General features: G+C 39.0%; 1 protein-coding gene across 7 annotated transcripts in view; it reads left to right on the top strand.

The window, feature by feature from the left end:
- Nucleotides 1-20281, top strand: part of DLGAP1 (DLG associated protein 1) — a 430969-nt gene that overhangs the window by 38393 nt on the left and 372295 nt on the right. The window contains exon 1 of one of the 7 annotated variants that reach the window (XM_087755724.1): nt 10986-11045. The exons of the other annotated variants lie outside the window; for them this stretch is intronic. The gene's annotated coding sequence lies outside the window, so the exon portion shown is untranslated. Of the gene's footprint in view, nt 1-10985; nt 11046-20281 lie in introns of those variants that run through there. 7 annotated transcript variants of the gene reach the window in all.

The raw sequence follows: 20281 nt of genomic DNA, 5'->3' as shown, positions 1-20281 counted from the left end.
AGCCTCTGTAATGTCTATTTCTAGAAAAAATCTGGCAACATGTCAGCCGTACATAAATGGAAATAAGTGTTACTGATCCTTTACTGACACCTGGTCATCCAGAAGCAATTGAGCAGCTCCAGTTCAGATCAAATTCCCTAGCTAGTTGAACTGAAATAAACTCTATAAAAATCTTTTTTTTTGCTTCCACAATATTACCAGCGTTACCTCAGTCTTATGAAAACCCATATTGCATAAATTGCACCCAAGAGGTCCTCATCCGACCTCATCTCCATTAGGACTGTAAAAATACTGTGTCTGAATGTATATGTATGTGTGTATTGTATTGATACTCTTGTCATCCATGACCTAATTTGGAAAACCTTGCTAGGTCTGCATTGCAAATAGTTAGGTACATGTGGTTCTCCTCCCTCATGTCTTAGTCATATGTGCACACGTGCTGTGTGGTGATAATACCAAGTGATTAATATCTTTTGTTTTTCTGTTTGAATGACAGTTGTTTCTTTATTTTCTTTAACATGCACAGATTAACTAGTTCTGTGACGTTAAGGAGCATGTTAAAGTCTCCGACAAAGCCCAGCAGGGCACTAGGACTTTTGAGCTGAAGCAAGAGAGACTGTTGTGTAGAGGTTGGGGATGAAGATGGTCAAGAAGCTGGGGAACAGAGCAAGACTTGCATGAAGGGTTTTCTTGCTGTAGAGAAGATAGAAGTGGCTGAGGCACCAGTGGTCAGGACCAATGATACTCAAGTCAGGGTTTCTAGCAGAGAAGCCCTGACCTGTAGAAGCTACCTGCACAAGGGGACATGTATGGAATAAGCAAGAAACTTGAGGAAGTAAAAGGATGAATGCATGACTACAGTGGGTGAATGGATTTTCAGAGCTGTATTTTATCTCTGACACTGCCAAGGTCATGGTGTGTCGTAACAGTTAAGTGAACTTTTAGGTAATTGGTTGCTTGACTTGAGAATGTGTTGCCATTTACAGAAGTGCTAAGTACTCTCAGCTGCTTTGGAACATAAGGGTGTGTGCAGCAGTAATTAATTTTGGCATTTCCAAACTTCTGAATGAGTGCCTTTGCCATCTTCACATTTTAACAAAGGGATATTTTTGTGCATGTTACCTATTAAAAAAATAAAAGTTACCTTAATAGTATATTGCAGCTAGTGGATTCAATGTAAGTAAGCTGGAACATCCTGTTTCATGCTATTGCTATGAAAATCTGTGAGTACTTAATATAGCTTGCACACCCTGAATTGCCCAGTGATGCAAAGCAAGATGAGGCCCAGCATGATTACAGGATCCCAGACTGAGGTACTGGAGTGATAAAAGAAATATCATTTAGACCTACTGTGTATAAAAGACTGTAAGGTAATAAATATCAACCCACAAAGACAACTTTTGAACCTGTAAGACAGACAAAGGGACACATATCTTTCTGTTTGAAATGTGTACAAAATGCTGCTGCAGGACTGGAGAGAGATATTTAGATTATATTTGCAGTCTTAGATATGAGTTTGCAGCCCAAAACTGGGGACATGTATTTTTGGGGGAGGAATTTATCAGTTAATGATGAACAGAAGGAGCAGACTGACTGATTAGAAGACAAGAAAGTACATACTGACTCTGCTCCAGGGAGAACAAGCATGGCTAACAATTCCAGACAGACACTCCTCAAGAAGCGGCTGTGGATGTTTTTTGATCCTTTTTTTTTTTTTTTTTTTTGGCGTAGGAATAGTGGAGGTGGTAAAAAGAGACTGTAATGTTCTAAAATAAAAAACTTAATGTTTCCAGGTCATGGCTGTCCACACGTAAATTTAGTTAGTTAGGTTTTTTAATTTAGTTGTTAGTATTTGTAATGCTGTTCTTGTCTTACATTTTATTAACCTAAACAGCTGTTTTGCATAATATTATGTGATACATTTGCATTTTGTAATATTCTCAATTTCTTCTGTAGGTTTTCCCCCATTTATGTTATATGGTCTAGTTTTTAATTAAAAGCAGGTTTTCAAAAAAAGCATGAGAACATTTAACAGCTGAACTGAGGCACACTGGAGGATGGGAGAATACAATCTGACTCCTGAAATCTTGTGAACGTGATACAAGTGGGTAAATGTAATAGGCTGAGATAAAAAAGCAATAGATGTAGTGAATTGATAGTTGTAAACCTGGCTGCATGTGTGGTTCTGTAGTAGCTCAGCAGAGAACCAATTCTTCCCCTATCCCAGCCCAAGCATTAACTATGTGGACTGAGAAATTTGACTCTGTCTGAGGTACATAAGCAGCTGTTAGCATAAATAATAAATATTCATGTTTTATATATAAATGTAACCTCTATCTTGTCAGTCATAAAAAAAAAAAAAAGTCCTCTGAACCAAGTTTTATATGAGGACTAGTGAAGGACAGTGAAAACAAATTCAGAACCAGCTTGTAAAATGGGTCTGTTAATCGCCTGAAGCTGTTGCTGTGACTAATGTGCTAATGCTTCCCTGCATGGGGGTTGGGAGGGTGGTTTCTCAGCGACTTCAAGTGCTCTGGTCGTGTCTGCTGGTCTGCTGTTCCCCAGCAAACCAGAGGTACACGCGGTGGTGTCTGAACTATGTGTGTGGAGAAGATGTGTGTGTGAGACATGGTCTGCTTCTGCTTTTCTCCTTTGTTACATAGTCCTACCCATCACAACCCAAATGAGTGGGCAACTCTTTGTTGTTGGGGTATTTTTTCATGTGGTTTGTTCTGGAAGAGGGACTTGGATAACCATCTTAGGCAGTTAAAAATCATGTGCCATGCTCTATTAAAATGAAGACATTTAAATAGCTGTTACAGGGGACACTTCTGTCTTCTGTTCCCATTATTTCTTGCAAGGCAGGAGGAGGAGCAAATGTTTTCTTCTGTCATGTTTCTATGCAGCCATAAGACCCTTTTCCTTTTCTGAAATCTGAGATTTTTAAAGGCCACAGTTTAAAGAAAGAGACAAGTACTATTATGGAAATAGCAGTCCTTCCCTGTCTTTCCATTCTTTCATCATTGTGTGAGATTTCTCTTTTATGTTCCTCTGATGTGATCACATTTGGAGAGGAGGCAAGGGACGCTGCTTGTTGGCTCTCATTTGACCTCACTTGGGCTGACCAATGGGTCAGCAGCTTCTGAGTTTAATCTTTTATTTTGGGAAAGCTGCTATGAAGTCCCAAATCACTGGGTGATGATGCTGTTTGTCAATTAAAAATGTCTAAGGTAATAGTTCCTGAGTTTAGATGCACCTCAGAAGTGGCTCTCTGATTTGCTTCTGAACCAATTAGAGTACCCTGAGAAGTACACAGCAGGACTAATCGAACTGTGTGTACAGTCTGCACTCAGGTGTACAAAAACAAATGAGAAAATGCAGATTAGGTAGCTATTTCAGTAAATGTTTTCTTATCATTTTTGTATTCTTTGTTCGAAAATCAGTCAACGCATTGGCAGGAACCGAGTGGTACACGATTGTGTCCCATATATTTTGGTTTTATTTGGGGAAGTAGGATGTGCCATGGGGGTATCAGGAGGGCACTCAGGCAGAACTGGATGCCTGAAGCTGACAGCACTCATGGTTGAGACTGAAATTTCACAAGTGAGAAGGAATGTTCACAGTTCTTATTTCCTGAACTGAAGTAAATTCCCACTGGAAAAGGAAAATTCTCACTGATACCTTTGCAGTATACCTTCTCCTGTTCCCCATGAAGCTGCTTACGGAATAACAGAAGCTAGCAGTCAATGGCAGTAGCCTGCAAGCCATAGTTTAGTAGTTGCAGTTTCTGCTGTCTGATGTCTGCATGCCAGTGGCTTGGGATACTGCGTACCTGTTGAACTGTAATTAGTAGGTCTTGCTTCAATTTATAATTTAAGTGTACATTTAGTTAACATTTTAGGCTTCTTTAAGGATTCCTATTATGGTTGCCAGTGTTAAATTCTGTTCTATAATGTAATTTCTTTGGGTTGATAAACAGACATTGGTCAGTTTACAAAATTAATAGATAAACAAAGGAAGACATTATGTAAATGTTCAATTTCAGAAGCTACTAAGTCAAGATAGCTGTAGAGAATCTAAAAAATGTCCTGCCAGTAATATGAGACCGTTAACAGTTGAACAGAGGTCTGGGGGTTTTAGCTTGTGAGGGAAAAGTGGTTGCAGGAGTTCTGTATTTTGGTTTTGTGATACTTGCTGAAACTTTCACAAGTTGTTAATAGCCATCTGTGTTTCCTTTTAGTCACTGTGTTACTAAAACCATGGGATGAGCTCCAGACTTGATATACTTTTCTGTTCATGAGTTCTTAGTAACTAGAAAAATACCAACGTCCTGAAGATCACGGTGAAATGAAACTTTATTTTCCTCTCTTCATCTTCAAATAATTGTCACCAGAGAGCAAAATGTACTCTTGGTGTATGCATTAAGTATCTCATCACAGACGTTTTTCCTTAAAGGATCAAGTATATCTGATTGCACCCAAATATTTCAAACCCAAAACAATGGGAGAAATTATTTAAAACATTAGCATTTTATCTGTTTTCTTCCCCATCATTGTAATAAAAATAAGACAATCAGGTGGATGATATGCAAAAAAGTAACACACCATTGGTGTAAATATTAAAGGCTTAGAGGAGGCTGTAGTGCACTCCATCAAAGCCTCTCATAGCTCTTGAACTGCTGGCCTCAACAGTAGATGTACAAAGGGAGCCTGAAAGAAGGGTAGCTTCCCAGTGGCACTTTCAGTATCGTATCTAAGGGCATTAGCACAGTCCCTGCATCCAACCCTGACATCTTTGTTGCAGATGAATTGAGGTTTAGAATTGGTGTGTCTGGCCAATGGGAAATTTTGGAGTTGTAAAGAAAGTATCTGCTTCAGAAAGTATAGCTGAAGACCGAGATGCACTGCTCTTGGGAGGCTCTTTGGTGTGGGGCCAAGAAGCAAGACTTGCAGTGGCTGATGTGAACTGGCCTGTGTCTGTACTGTGTAGGTCTTGGAGCATATTATCTTTTCTTCTGTGCTCAGGTTCTCTCACCAATGGAACTGCTTAGATAGCTCTAAGTAGGAGTCTGTGTGCAAACTAATATGTATGCAGTGTGGACACTGAGAGGCCAAGGGCTGTGCAGTGAAACAGAAAGGGAAATAATTTGACGACGTAGATAGGAATTGTCATGTGTGTTGGAGCCAGGAACTTGAAGAAGGCTTTCCCAGGTAGGGTGCTCCACAGCACCCCTGGGAACCCTGGAAAGACAGTGCTTCCCATGGCAGAAAGTCCTGGATTCTCCAGATTTAGGACAGTTTGCATCCCCCAGGTGTTAGAGAGGCTTGGCTTCTGACTTGCCAGTCCCCAACAGAGTGGATGTAGCAACCTGAAAGCAGCATGTACCAGGCAGAATACAGTAGACTGCCACTAAATTGTATAGAACGTTCATGAAACGTGACAGATATACTAAAAAGTCACCTAAAATCAACTATTTCCAATAAAAGGCAGTTCCAGCAGAAAATTCTTAGCCAGTTACAATATAAAAGAAAAGTCAATGTCATCTTAATTAAGGCTAGATCATATAGAAATTAAGCTCCTCTGAAAATTAGTTTAAAGATAGAATGTTTAAAGATAGAAATGATGATATGGCTTCTGCCCACAGGAATCAAAATGAGTATTTGATCTAAACTTATAATTTCTTTTTTTTTTTTTTTTCTATTATGTTATAAAATGACCACACTGACTTAGTCATAGCTCTTTGGAAGTTACAGATGAGATTTTAAAGCCATATGTATAATAATTTATATAAATTATAGTAAATTACATGAACCTCCTTCAAATCTGTCAAACTTAATTTTCTGCTCTGTGGAGCACAGTGATTGAGACAGTGAAGCTGAATGATGTTTTACACTGTGCATAGTGCCAGCTGCGAAAAGCCTGTGGCATTAGCTGAAGCCACAGTAAACCCACGGACAACTGGTCAAGTAATTCCATGCTTCCCAAGTGCTTCCTTGGGAGCTTTCAGCATTGCTTTGCAGTGCCTGCACTGGCAAAGCAGTGGCATTCTTGATGAGCAGTTTGACAGAGCTATACCTATACCTAGCTATTTCAAAATTGGTTTGGATGCAGGTAAGTGGTTTGAGGGTCATATTTTCTTTGGATCTCTTTAATATCAGAAACATAATTAGGATCAGTGTCATATTTGGCCATAGTTCAGCTATATCCAAAAGGGAGTGTATAGCATACTCTCTTTTAAACTAAATGGTTAGTCAGTATTCAACATCTTATAGGTTGTTCTGTTGGGAAGAAAAAGCAATGAGAGAATTGCCTATAATCTTTGATGCATCTTTATTTGTTTGCAAAACAAATCTTCATAAAATTATATCTTCCCAAATAAAGAAAGAATAGGAATAACAAAGGGAGCAGTCTATTCTGTATTCTCTAAATTCTCCCTAGTGCCAAGATTATGCTTGTGATGCACTTTCTGAGCTTTCTTCTATGCTTGTATTACAAGTGTTCCTCTGATATTTCATTGTTTTCCATTGCCTTTTCTGGCTACATCTGTGATGCTTTTGTCTTTGTCTTTTTGCATATACAGTAGTACCAAGACTTTCAAAATTGTTTTTAGTCACCAGGAGAATCCCTCTCCTTGCATCACATGACAGCACCAGAGGAGCATGTGCATGAGTTAGAGTGCTAATTTCTTCTGCTTCTAAGGGATCTTAACTTCATGTTACACTTAGAGCGAATTAAGGATTCCCATTGTGCCTCCAAAGCCACAGATTTTGTACTCAATACCTCTGATATGAAACTACTCTTACGTCTTGCTTTTAATGTATGCCAGGCTCCTTTGAAATTGAGGACAAACATACCAGTGACATGAATGGTATCAGATTAGACATCAAATTGATGTGTCCAGGGTAATTCATAAAATTCATCCTCCAATGTTTGGGGTTTTTTCCTCTCCAAAATTTCACATTTACGCATAAGATCTAAGACTGTAGGTCCTTGAGATTCTGTAATTTGCATATTCTGTAACATTTTTTTTTAGGCTTTGAGTGTTCATGTAAGGGATATGCCATTTTTATCCAGGGGCTGCAGGAGGGAGCTAGGCTGTGTAACATGTCTTCTTATGTCTTACCGGGAGTGCCAGGATGCAAAGTTTGGGAGCTTGTCTTCTAGTTAAGGTGGCATCAGTGTCATGTTTTTTCATGTTCCTTGTACTGGAATGTAAGAGTATTGCCACTGCATAATTTTACTAGTTGGTCATTTACTTCCTTTTTTCCAGAGCAAAGGTAACTTGGAGTTTTCTTTGAAGATACTTTATGACCTTGCAAACCCTATCATGAAGTATTCAATACCATGCTCTGCTTTTTCATGTGACGCTTGATTGTCGTCATCCACAGCCATTGGCAAGCTGCTTTGCCAAAAAGTTAAAAACGCTTTCAACTGCAATCTTCATTTAATCTGAGGAGAATTTTAACATTTGATTCTTCGTTTCCTTTGATTTAAAAAAAAAATTAACTTTCCCTCATATGACTCTCTAAAATAATTTTTAGATGGCAGCAGAAAGAAAGAGTGGACACAGAGGTGTGTCTTGTTTGTGATGATGATATTATTATTATTTTTTTTTTTTTTTAAAAAACCAAAGCAATTAAAACCTCCAATGTATAGGGATGGAAATTTTCAGGTCCACAATATGCTCTTTTCCTTTAACTATACTTATCACAAAATATCTGTTGTAACTAAGTATAAAGGATAGTAGGGCAACGTACTTTAGCAAATTGGATCCACAGATATATATGCAGTTCTGAAAAATTCAGAAATCTTTGGTATACGTATAACAAAGAATTCTCCATATGCATGACATTTCTATTGAAAAGTAGCCATACATGTCACATCTTACCCTCACTGCATTTGTTAACCGTAGTTGAACAGACAGGTAATATATTTCATTTTGTTTTACTGCAATCAGAAAGCAATATCTTTCTCATTGCACAACTAGCAGTGGAAGAATTAAGTTGTATGTACCTGATTCAATTCTTAGTGACAGAGCTACAAAAGAAATATATGAATAAAACATCATTATAAATATGCTGGCATCAAAGCTATCTTTGTATCATGTAGAGGTTTTTGTATTGTTAAAATCAGCTGTATAAAAATAATCTTTTAAAATATTTTTCAAAAGGTGAACTTTATTCAAAAGACTATTTCTTCTATTGTATCTTCAAACTCTGTGTTCACCTCTTCAAGACCAAAATTTTGGATTATGCTTAGACAAAAATGCTTTTTCTTAAAAAAAAAAAAAAAACACAATATCCATCCACAAATAATTATTTGTGAATTCTCTTTTAAAGTACAGTGGATTCTTTGGCTGTATAGAGTGAAGAGACTGGCTCCACAAATGTGTTGAGCAGATATATTTTTTTATATCCTTAACAGTGGGTGGAGGTGAGCTTTCCCAGTGTGGTCTGAAAAAAACCATAATATAGTGTATGTGGGAGTTCAGATCTTGTAATCTCATTTTAATTCTGCCCCAGTCTCTGCTGTGTAGCTTTGGACTTGTTGCGTAATTTCTCTGTGCTTTCGGTTTTCATTTTCACTTGGGTGCCTTTGCCTAAATTAGATTGTAGTATAGGATTTTTGGTATAGGTGCCTTCGTGGGGCAGGTAATACATCTTTCAGGAGGAGTAATTTCACTAGGTGATTCTGCAGAGACCATTTTACAAGGTACTAGAAACTGGACTAAATAAAACATAGGATCCATTCTAATGTGATAAAGCCATCCATACTGAGTGCATGTCAAACGAAAACCATGTGTGGGTTGTTTTCCTGTTGCTATCTATGTTTATTTAAATTAAATTTGTACCTATGTAAATTTATATATACTACATATTATATATACACATACATATATAGATGTGTATATATATTGTTTCCTTTATATACGTATGTTAATTTCCTTTATTTTTTACAGATAATTTATTTCAATAATAATTCTGGGTGCAACTGTTTTCCATTTCATTCCTTTATGTTACTTCTATTTTTTAAATAAGTTTCTGGATATCTCTTGCCACAATTGGGCAATTATGGGTTTTGGAGTATGAGATGGGAGGTATTCTGATGGAGGTCTGTAGCCTAGTTTAGTCAAAGCAATACGTTACTTAGTTTGTCTTTACTTTGGAAATGCTGGAGTGGGAAAGTGTGCACAGCTGGTGCCCATGCTTCTATACCTGTTCTGAGTCAGCTGAAAAAAGTAATTATCCAGTGTTCTCAGGATAGCACTATTAAAAGCAAAATATAACACAGACGCTCCCACACCTCCAGTGGTAAATGGTTTTATAACAGAATTAAACATGTTCATGTGCTGCTAACTCTAATTTATTCAGGGTAGGCCCAACAGTAAAGCAGACAGTTTTTTATTTGAGGGCTGGAGTCTCATTTGCATTAATATACATTCACATTTCTGTCTGGCAGTAAAGAAATTCAGTACATAGGTGTGCTCACTTTGTCCATGTGTGAGGAAAGCCCCATGTAAACAAGAACAGGGTCCTGGAGATCTGATCTGGTGAAACGTTTGTATCGCAGGTATAACCCTGTACCTCCTTTAGGATGATGAACATGAGCTTGCTGTTCTTTGTTTTAATAAATGTCTGTGGCAAAGTTGAATTAAGTCTCTGTGTTGCCAGAGTATTATGCAGGTACTTTCTTTTTTCCTGGCATTCAGCTCTGTGACCTATTTTATTTTTGTGTGTGATTTTTTTTTTTTGACTTGCTACCACATAGCCTTCAATATTTAACACTCTGTCCCTCACAAATAAAAACATACAATGCTTTCAATGAAACCTGAGCTAGTAAAGAAAATTATCTGAAATGTCACAAAGTTTTATGTCTCTAACTAAAATGATACTAACCTCGTTTTCATTAAAAGGAATTATTTCAAAGCTGAGAGTTTATGTCAACGTAAATGGTAATGGGCGAGTTGTGAATAGCATATCAAAGTCTGGTATGGTTATACTGTCAGGGTCAATGCAGCCTCAGCCAGAGCATTATCATATTAGATTGTGCTAAAATGTCATTAAATTGCAATGTAATTTTCTCTCCTTCCCCATTTTGTCACTGCTGTGGCAGAGAAGTGTCTGAATAGAAGCTTTTTTTAACAATTTGCTAATCCAGCTTCATTTATTAAGTGTTTCCATAATTCAGTGCTTGAAACATCTTAATCACCTGCATGCATTTAATGGTGAGGTCCAGATACCGCAGGAAATACACTGTTCCAGGGCTTTATCTCTTGTGGCCATGCTTTGGGTAGGGAGGAGGAACATTGGCAGAGCTGCTGAACACATGTAAAATAATGTAAATACAGTGAGCACATAACACAGGCCTGGGGACCTTATCTTTTTCATAGTGTAGACAAGCCAGATTATCTTGTAAAAATATCTTCTTTTCTGATTAATAATCCTGGGGTGCTGACATCAGTTCTTCATGGATAAGCATCACTTCATTATTCCCTCCAGTCACTTTACACTCTGAAAACAAGGAAAGGAATTTAAATGTTGCTTTGTCACAGCTGTGAATGGAATCCAGTTTTCTTTTGAAAATCTGTAATTAAAAAGAAAGAATCAACAACAGCAAAGAGGAATTCCATGTTGTGTTAATAAAGAGTTCTTCATTGAATTCCGGAGCAAAAAGGACAAAAATAATTCAAAATCATACACAATTGTTTTCTTCCCAGCTACAATAGTTGTCACAAGTTCTTTTGTAAAAATTGTATTTGTAGGACTTTAATCATTTGAATGAATAATTTGCTTCTGGGTGAAAGTTGGCACACATCTCAGCTCTAGCACAATTCTCGGCTTTTCTGAAGGTGCCTTTATGGTCTATTCAGTAAATAGAAATATTTTCTTTTTTGGCACTTGTAACTTGAAAAATGTTTGAAAGAATATTATGCAATAAAAATGTCTAAATGCCATGAACTCTCTGTCTCTTCCCTCTTCTAAAAGGAGAGAAGCTACTCTTATGAATGGGCGGAAGGAACAGGCATGACAATGAATTAGTAAGAGGTAGGCAGTGGTTTGTTTTTTTTTTTAGTTTGGTTGGTTTTGTGGTTTTTTACTGTATTGCTGCTGGTAGCTCTTCTTGAAGACAAAAGGACTTGTGGAGTGTTGTATCAGCTTGGCAATGCCACCTAGACAGCATCTTCAAAATGCTGCTCTCAAAAAGTTGTTAGTACCAGAATATGATCTATTTCCATTGTGGAAAAAAGGCAGCCTTTCACTGGAGTGCATCAAGGAGCTTGGGTAGGGTCCCACGATAATGTGATACCAAGCCAGACATGACACTCATTTGACTTTGATGGAATACCTGGTACTGTGCAAGGATGATTCAGAACCTGATTTTCATCAGAACTCACTGAAATTTCTGAGTTTCAGTTCAGAATTTTTGAACAATTTCATAATTTCTGAAATTAGTATAATTTGCTATAGTGCTTTCAATTTTGAAGATTGCTCACCTGAAGTATTTTTGAAGAGTTAAGCAGTGACAGTATATGTACAGCTTCTAAAGGCCAATTAATGAATAATCTTACAGCTTTTCTGAATGCGATTGGTCAGATACGTGACATCTCTCGAGTGACACAGGGTGCTAAAAAATGTTTCCTGTTAACCTGTTGCTCCACATTGAATATCTGAGTATGAGAAGTTAATTAATTATTCAATAATAATGACAATTTAATAGCATCCAAAGTTGAATTTCCAAATAAAAAAGGAACAATTTAAAAAATCAAATATTCTGTAAATAAAATTGTATTTATCTGTTGAGATTTTAAAGAATGTGGATATCATTGGCCTTTTGCATTTATATGGATAAATTCTACATTTATTGGTACCTGCATAGAAAAAATACATAGCTGAAATATAATTGCCAGTGGAACAATGCTTATTTTCATTATGAGCATGAATAGTACAATCACATTATAAGATCTGATAGGTATTTTTCAATCCATTGCCATAAATACAGAATTTGTGAGTTATTCATTAAGAGTAAGTTAAAAATGATCAAACTGGGTTTTTTTGTAGGTGGGTTTACTTCACATGATGAGTTGACCCTGGCTGGATGCCAGGTACCCACCAAAGCCACTCTGTCACTCCCCTCCTCAGGTGGACAGGGGACAGAAAATATAACCAAAGGCTCATGGATCGAGATAAGGACAGGGAGAGATCACTCACCCATTACCGTCATGGGCAAAACAGACTCAACTTGGGGAAAGTAGTTTAATTTATTACCAATCAAATCAGAGTAAGGTAATGAGAAATAAAACTAAATCTTAAAAACACCTTCTCCCCAACCCTCCCTTCTTCCTGGGCTCAACTTCATTCCTGATTTCCTCCATCTCCTCCCCCTGAGCGGTGCAGAGGGATGGGGAATGGGGGTTGTGGTCAGTTCATCACACGTTTTCTCTGCCGCTCCTTCCTCCTCAGGGGAGGACTCCTCACACTCTTCCCCTGCTCCAGTGTCAGGTCCCTCCCATGGGAGGCAGTCCTCCACGAACTTCTCCAACGTGAGTCCTTCCCACAGGCTGCAGTTCTTCATGAACTGCTTCGGCGTAGGTCCCTTGCATGGGGTGCAGTCCCTCAGGAATAGACTGGTCCAGTGTGGGTCCCCCACAGGGTCACAAGTCCTGCCAGCAAACCTGCTCCAGTGTGGGCTTCTCTGTTTCCACAGGTCCACAGGCCCTGCCAGGAGCCTGCTCCAGCATGGGTTTCCCACAGGGTCACAGCCTCCTTCGGGCATCCACCTGCTCCGGCATAGGGTCCTCCACAGGCTGCAGGTGGAGATCTGCTCAACTGTTAACCCCCATGGGCTGCACGGGGACAGCCTACCTCACCATGGTCTTCGCCACAGGCTGCAGGGGAATCTCTGCTGTGGTGCCTGGAGCACCTCCTCCCCCTCCTTCTTCACTGACCTTGGTGTCTGCAGGGCTGTTCCTCTCACATGTTCTCTCTCTGGTTGCAGTTGCACATCAAAGTTTTCCCCTTCTTAAAATTTTGCCATGCAAATCCAATACAGTTCAGCATGATGATTGCAGGTGAATTGTCAGTAGGAGCTCCTGTGAATAAGATGATGATGTTTGATTTGCCTGGACTTTGAGCAGTACCTCCTTGCTGGCACCTGCTTCATTATGAGTAAAGTTATAACTGTCACAGCTGCTGCAGATTTAGTTTTTGCTTTATTATTAATGCATTCTTAACGGAATTTTTTCTAGTGGATTGGCAGCTGTGAGTTGATGATAAATATGTAAATGAATGTGCTCCTCTGAGGAAAAAGCCTTGAATGTTGCTGTATTTTGACCATGGTCTTGTAGGAAGTTACCAGTGACAGGCTGGTAGTTTGTCCTTTCTGTGGTGTAGCAAGCTGGAGGGTTTTCCTTGTGAAGTTTTGAGGGACAACTTTCAAGTGCAGTGTTGACTTCAATGCTTCTATGCAGCCTCTCTATAGTTTTTCAGAGGCTTGGAGGAGCAGGCTACTTTGAAGGAGAAACAGGACATTGAGGTCCATGTACTGCTCTGTACTTCAGCAGGTAGAATCAGCAGGGACTGGAATAGTAGTTTTAAATTAATTTAGTTACTCTTGGAATTATCCAGACGGCTTTATCAGAAAATAATTTTCCATCATCTCTCTGGCTATTATCATGTATCACTAAATGTATGACTGTGGTGGTTTTGAAAAATTATATTCTAGGTTTCTTTTGCTGACTCCAATAGTTTGCCTTGCTCCACATATGGCTGGAAGCTCAGAAAGCATGTGCAGATCTTAGTGATTAAAAATGAATTGTGGAAAAATGTGTCAGCTTAAGAATTTGGAACACTGGTTCTGTTTCTGCTTTTGGTCTCTGCTGCCTTTTTTCTTTTCCTTTTTTTTTTTTTTTCCCTCTTCTCCTGTCTTTTGAGGGAGAGGGTGGAATATAATTAACAAGACTGAACAAGTACTTGTAATTAAAAGCTTCAGATGTGAAACATACTTTATCAGTTCAATTCATTGTTAGAGGTCAATTCTAGAGTTGACGAGTCTGGGATTACTCCTGCAAATTAGCATTATGGCCAGCAGTGGAAAAAGCATTTATGGTGGATAGTTCATGTATTTTCGTTAGTGTTCAGTAACCAGTCTCCAGCATGGAAAAATCACCCAAGCATTCTGTTCCAGCCTTCCTTTTAGTGCGAGTACATTCACTTAAAAATCATCTTTTAAAGCTTATTGGCTTTAGTAGACAGGAGTCAAAGGTAAACTTACTGTGACCTTGTCTGAATTTAGGATGACTGTCCTTGACAATAGAAAAATTAAATGCTCTAAAAAGTTGGATTGTTTTAAAGTCATTTCCACCAGAGTGTATCATAATGGAAGAAAAAGACACGATGGTATCCATTTTTGCGTTTAGTTCAATTGCTGACTCCTTTTTTTGTCCCTGTGGCCTTACCAAATATATTTTTTGGTGAAGGCTAGCCTACTTCACCTTAATGAACAAAATATCAGTAAAACTGAAGCAAATTTGATAATTTATGCCAGGTATTTGTCATAGGAATCACAATTAATACATTGCTGATACATATTTTAGTTTTGAAGGTTAGTGGAAATTAGCTTTTCTCTATTTTTCTGTTGCCTTGGTATTAATGATTCTGGGTATTGGTATCCCCAGTGAAGCCGGATAAAGAGGCAGCATTTAGCTTAAATGTTCTTGACTCAGCCTTGCAGTAATACTAAGTCAAAACAACAAAGTCTTTGTTGTTTGCTTTGATGTTTTTGAAAGGAAATACTTTGACCTTGCCCAGAAATACTTGGTTTTGCATCCACATTCAACAAAATCCATTAGTTTTCACAGAACATTTTAAGTCTGTTGAATCCATATTTCCTTCCAAAAAAAGACTTGGAAAAATTTCAAGCATCTCTCTCTAGTTCTTGTGTATCTAGCAAACTTCTAGCAAAGCTGGTTTCATTATGTTCCTGTTGAATGATCATGTGCTTCCATACATGTATAGTAATAATAACAGGAAACAAAGGGAAATGTAAATAGCCATAAAATTCAAGCATGCAAACTCAAGTATGTAAGTCTGTTTTGCTAAGAAAACCTGTTAGAAATTGTTGACTTCAGGAAGGGGTCCAAGTATGTGAATTTTGTGCTTCATCTTATTTCAAAAGGCTTTTGTCTCTTTCTGACTCTTCTAGGTGTTAATTCCTGAGGAAATGTTTAGGTCTGATATTAAAAAAAAAGATTAAAAAGACTTTTAGTGCAGTTTCCCATCTATACTTTGTAGGGGAAATACTGTTTTTTTTTTCAATTGTTTATAACTTAGTTACCTTATCTTCAATTGCATATATGGCATGTTATTTCCTATTCTTAAGTCAAAGGATGTATTCGTAAATAGGTACAGACACAGAAGGCCAGGCCTCCTTTTGCTTTGAGCATCCTTGTAGGTAACAATTATTTGATTCTCTTTGATTTCTCTTTCTCTTATTTCAAGAAACTTCTACAGGTTCTGTTCTGAGAAACCTGCTGGCATCAGTGGTGAGTGCTGCCCACTCATACATGTAAGCTCAGTTTCTGGAAGGAAGGACTATTTTTTTAAGATTTTATTCTGTGGGCAAGAAACAACTTGTAAGTCACCACCTATAAAAAGTAAACCTGAATCATGGACTATTTTGGAAAAAGTAGCAAGTTGGGTTTGGAGGTTTTTTTCTTGATAAAAAACATTGGGATTTATGTAGGGGTAGTTTTACTAGGTATTTAGATTCTATTCATCAACAATTATACATTTAATTAAAAAAAAAAAGACATGCAGATCTCCTTGTGAAAATTTACCAAAAGTTGTTTTTGTCTTTAACTAAGTTATTTGTGATCCTATAGATAAATATTTCCTGGGCTATATTTTTATTTCATTTGTATAGATCATATTCATTTGTACAGATCATATGCATTGTAATTCAAGTAGGCTATGTAAGGTAGATGTTGCAAGTAAAAATAAGAATCGGAACTGGGTGTTCCAAGAAGGATCATCAGCTAAAATCTACATGTACATCATTAGAATGTTTTGTGTGGGAAAATGGATGGCAGAACTTCCTCCTTGCTCCTAAGGTAGGCTTGTGTGTGGTGTTTAACCCATAATGCAATTTAAGTCTATGCCTGCAGGTCTAAATGTGATGGAAATGATATTCATCTATTTAAAAAAAAAGTCCTTATTTTAGGGGTCTTGCACCTACCATCCCCTTTTTCTTTATTCCATAAAATTAGATTTAAAGTCTTGGACAGTCCTATGCTGTTACATGCTCTTAAAACAACAAACAAAAAACCTGCTATTGATGTACAGATGGCATTAAAATCTCTGCTAACAGCTTTCAAGAATACATCAAGGACAATTACTTCTAAGCCTTTATGAAAATAAGAAAAAGCAACATTCGCTATCCCATTTTGCTGGATAATAATTAGAAGATTTAGAGATGTCAGCGGGTGGTTTTAGCTGTGACATCTGGAAGTATAACTTCTTGCTTAATTTTACTCTCTGCTAATCAAATGTTTCTGAACTTCTTTGTAAATTGTGAATTTTTTCGACAGGGTAAACCATGCTGCCTTCTTTCCCCTTCTTTTTGTCCCCATTACCCTCCAAACAAACAAACAAACAAAGCCTTATCCATGCGGGAGAAGAAACTTTCATAGAAGCTATTTTTTTCTTTATGAAGTTTTATTTTGTGTTTCAAGTGAGCAACGTAAGCCTCACCACCTTTTCTCCAAGCAGAAGAAGGAGGACCTGCCTTCAAAAGAGCTATAAGAACACATCTAACTTCATTTACTCTTTAAACCCAGAAATTCCCAATACTGTTACTTGCCAAAGTAAATGATACTCTTCATGCAGAATTCTCCCTTTGGAGAAGAATCAGAGAAAACAAATATTTTGTGGCAGATATTAGTCATGACGCTTAACATACCAGTAGGAAGTGCCAATAAACTATGATGTGATGGCAGTACGGAAGTGTTCATTCAGCTCTATGGTTAAAATCAGTTTGTGCGAGATGAATGTGGTCATTCACAAAGAGACTGTAATATATTATAACAGGGAATAGGACTGCACTGCAAAACTCCAGACTACAACACTTGCCAAGTTCCAGTCTCAGTCTGCACCAGAACATCACAAACTTTCATGCATTCAGTCTTGAGTCACATTTGAATTACATCACAGTTTAGGGCTGCTTTTGTTCGTCTGTGAAATGTTGACAAGATTACTGAGAACGTGTTCCTTTCTCATAGGCATCTACCAGTTTTTCAGACTGTTTATCAAGATCCCCTTCCAGACCATGCCTGATTTATCCTGGCACATCTGTAAACCTCCTCTCCATTGCGTGTGCCTAGCCTCAAAGTCCCAGCATGAGAAAGGCCACCTGCTTTTGCTCTGCACAGTTGTTCCCTTCCTGGATGGATCATTCCGGGCATCTGAGGTGCAGCATTCATGCACAATCCAACCCTATGCTCCATGTGTACCATGGGCACCAAATACTTGATTGTAGTGCAGCATGATTGTCGTGGCTTACAATCAGACTGTAATTTGGAATATGCATTCTTCAAAAACCCACAAAGCCTAAGAAAGCTTGTGTTTCCTTTTTGCTAGTTGGTGGAGACACAGCTGTTATTTTCTTCATCACATCCATTGGGATCTGATGACGTCCAACTTGCCATTTTATTCTGAAAAACTGGATCTCCTGTGCGGATCCTTTGACCTTACTTCGTTTTATGTCCAACCGGCTTTCAGAATGCTTTGGACTATTTTCTTCCCTTTCTCAAAAACCTCTTCTGCTGTGTTGCTCCATATGATGATGTCATCAATGTATTGGAGGTGTTCCAGAGCCTGACCCTGTTGCAGTGCAGTCTGGATCAGTCCATGACAAATGGTGGGGCTGTGTTTCCACCCCTGGGGAAGTTGATTCCAGGTGTACTGGACACCGCAAATTGTGGCCTGCAATCTGCGGCCTGCAATCTGCTGCCAAAGGAAATGAGAAAAACGCATTAGCAATATGTATTGTGGCATACCATTTAGCTGCCTTTGACTCCAATTCGTATTGAAGTTCTAGCATGTCTGGGACGGCAGTACTCAGTGGTGGCATGACTTTGTTCAGGCCGCAATAGTCTGCTGCTAGTCTCCACTCTCCATTAGACTTTTGCACTGGCCACATGGGACTGTTAAGGGGTGAGTGAGTCTTGCTGATCACTCCTCGGCTCTCCAGTCAATGATCTCCAGCTTATGGATGGGAATCAGGGAGTCTCGGTTGGTGCAATATTGCCGCTGGTGCACTGTTGTGGTGGCAATCGGCACCTGTTGTTCTTTGACCGTCAGCAACCTCAAAATAGAAGGGTTCTCCGAGAGACCGGGCAAGGTGGACAGCTGTTCAATGTTCTCCGTCTCCAAGGCAGCTATACCAAAAGCCCACCCATACCCTTTTGGGTCCTTGAAATACCCTCTCCTGAGGTAGTCTTTGCCAAGGATGCACAGAGCCTCTGGGACAGTCACAATGGGGTGTTTTTGCCACTCATTCCCAGTTAAGCTCACTTCGTCTTCTGACGAAGCCAGGTGGCAATGTGCTCAGCTGGATGACAGCCGAAATCTTTTCGCATATCTTGCAGCTCAGACTGATACCGGCATGGGTTGGTTCTCTCGTTCAGCTGCAGTGCCTGCCACCGGGGTTGGCATAGCCACAGTGACTGTCACGGGCATTTGAGTAGCTGCAGTGCCTGTCATTTTGTCATCAGATCCAGTGACCTTCTCCTCCCCTTGTGGGTACTGAATAGTGTTGAACAGGGCTTGGTAGGCATGGGCCAGGCCCCAGCACATTGCAGTGATTTGTGTCTCCCTAGAATTGCCAGGGTGACATCATACTTTTTCCAAATACTTTACTAGTTTTTCAGCATTCTGCACTTGTTCAGGGGTGAAGTTCCAAAACACTGGAGGTGCCCACTGTCCTAGATACTTGCCCATGCTATCCCACACACCCTGCCACTCATAACTATCCAGCCTTGGGGCAGATCTCTGGGTGGTATTCTTAAGTAGTTGTTTAACTTTAAAGAAGACCTGAAACACATTCAGGAGTAGGAGCAACAGGAACATGCTGGTTTGAACATCCCAAGGATATTCCAAATTCTCAAGAGCTATTGTAACTAGCCTGGAGGAAAAGGGGAAGGTGAAGGAAGGTGTCTTCCCCGTAAATTGGCCCTTCGAGGAGAAAAGGTAAAAATTGTAATTATTAATAGTTTCCAAGAGATGGATCCCGAAGTACGGAGATGACAGCAATGCTGAGTACAAATACCAGATTAGTCTCCTGACCAGCCATTTTATCATATCATAAGCCAGTGCTACAAAGTACAGCAAAGTGATAACCTTGACCCAGCTCCCAGCGGTGATAAACAGCACAACAGGGAACATGTACTGCAAGTAAGGTGTTTCATAACACAACTGGAGAACAAGCACAACAACTTTGAGAGCAAATTGATCGACATTGTGACCAGTGACTATCAAACTAATGTAATGACTATTTATAAAAACTTTGTTCTAACATGCTCTGGTCAGATCTGTCATTATCTCAACCTGTCGAGCCCCACGTTGGGCGCCGAAAGGACTGTTGTAGTTTAACCCGGCAGGCAACTCAACACCACACAGCCATTTGCTCATTCCCCCCCGCAGTGGGATGGGGGAGAGAATTGGGGAGAGGAAAAAAAAAAAAAGTAAGATTTGTGGGTCGAGATAAAGACAGTTTAAGGACAGGAAAGGAAGGGAAAATAATAATAATAATAATAATAATTAATAATAATAATAATAATAATAATAGAATATACAGAACAAGTGGTGCACAATGGAATTGCTCACCACCCACTGACTGATGCCCAGCCAGTTCCCAAGCAGCAGCCCCCTGGCCAGCTTTCCCCTAGTTTATATACTGAGCATGACATCATATGACATGGAATAGCCCTTTGGCCAGGTTGGGTCAGCTGTCCTGGCTGTGCCCCCTCCCAGCTTCTTGTGCATCTCCAGCCTTCTCAGTTAGTAGAGCATGAGAAGCCGAAAAGTCCTTGACTTAGTGTAAGCACTACTTAGCAACAACTAAAACGTCAGTGTCCTATCAACATTATTCTCATCCTAAATCCAAAACACAGCACTATACCAGCTACTAGGAAGAAAAATAACTCTATCCCAGCCAAAACCAGGACAATGACCAAAGAGATGTGATAGCTGATTACCCTCATGCTGCACTACAGCCACCAGAGTCT

This window comes from Nipponia nippon, unplaced genomic scaffold (genome assembly GCF_047370975.1).
Source record: "Nipponia nippon isolate SJK-2023a ecotype South Korea unplaced genomic scaffold, ASM4737097v1 scaffold_1, whole genome shotgun sequence".
Classification (NCBI taxonomy): Eukaryota; Metazoa; Chordata; class Aves; order Pelecaniformes; family Threskiornithidae; genus Nipponia; species Nipponia nippon.
This window is presented reverse-complemented; position numbering and strand designations above follow the sequence as displayed.